Source organism: Penaeus monodon, chromosome 32 (genome assembly GCF_015228065.2).
Source record: "Penaeus monodon isolate SGIC_2016 chromosome 32, NSTDA_Pmon_1, whole genome shotgun sequence".
In the NCBI taxonomy this organism is placed as follows: domain Eukaryota; kingdom Metazoa; phylum Arthropoda; class Malacostraca; order Decapoda; family Penaeidae; genus Penaeus; species Penaeus monodon.
In genome coordinates, this window is record NC_051417.1 from 16,713,617 (window position 1) to 16,714,420 (window position 804).

The 804-nt window shown below is 35.4% G+C and overlaps 1 protein-coding gene across 2 annotated transcripts in view; it reads left to right on the forward strand.

Moving 5' to 3' along the window:
- LOC119593681 (adhesion G-protein coupled receptor D1-like) overlaps window positions 1-804 on the forward strand; it is a 38,305-nt gene that overhangs the window by 29,330 nt on the left and 8,171 nt on the right. The gene's annotated exons all lie outside the window — the stretch shown is intronic.

The following is an 804-nucleotide window of genomic DNA, read 5'->3' on the forward strand; positions in this document are numbered from 1 at the left end:
GGTGCGAGTACTCCGAGCGTGGCGTCTCCCAGGTGCCGCATCGGAATTCGGGATTTGAATGGTTTGTCTGTTCGTTGAGTGTTCATAATCGTCGTGTTTGTGTAGTTAATGACCAAAGCATCTCGCTTGCCCCGTCGGCTTCTATTTGCTTAATAATTATGAGGGAATGTTGTAGAGAATCTCAAGTCTGTATGTTTTCGTTTTTTGTTTTCATTGCCAACCGGTTGTGAATTAAGTTCCTTTTGCCGATTTGTATAAATATGCTTTGGTCATTTCTGATTTTCCTATTTGGTCTAAGGCTCTCTTTAGTGAGTTTTATGATTATGTTACTTAATTTCCCTGACAAATAACTTGCTGCAGTTCTTCCTCGTGATTTTTTAGCTCCGAAGATAAAACAAATTTCGAATCCGACGCCATTATCTTCCTGAACAATACAACAATTTGCTTTCTTTGTCACATTTACTGGATTTCCTCTTTCCTTCTACCACTTGGACTGGATTCATTTCACATCTGTCCGTTATTAGTTTCTTTTAATATTTCGTTATCATATATAGCGATATTTATACTCTTCCTTGGTTTAAAAATCACCAGATTTTATGCTGTTTTTTTTCATATTATCTATTTATTTACATTTCGAGGGCGGGCGTGGGGGTTGTGAATTGAATGAATAAATATTCTGTTGGTATATATTAAATATGATAATTTTAGACCAAATGTAACTCCACTTATCGCATTCATTTCTTGATATGTAAGCCTATATATATAATAGTTTTCAATTATGGTCAAAGATATACAGGTCCTTTC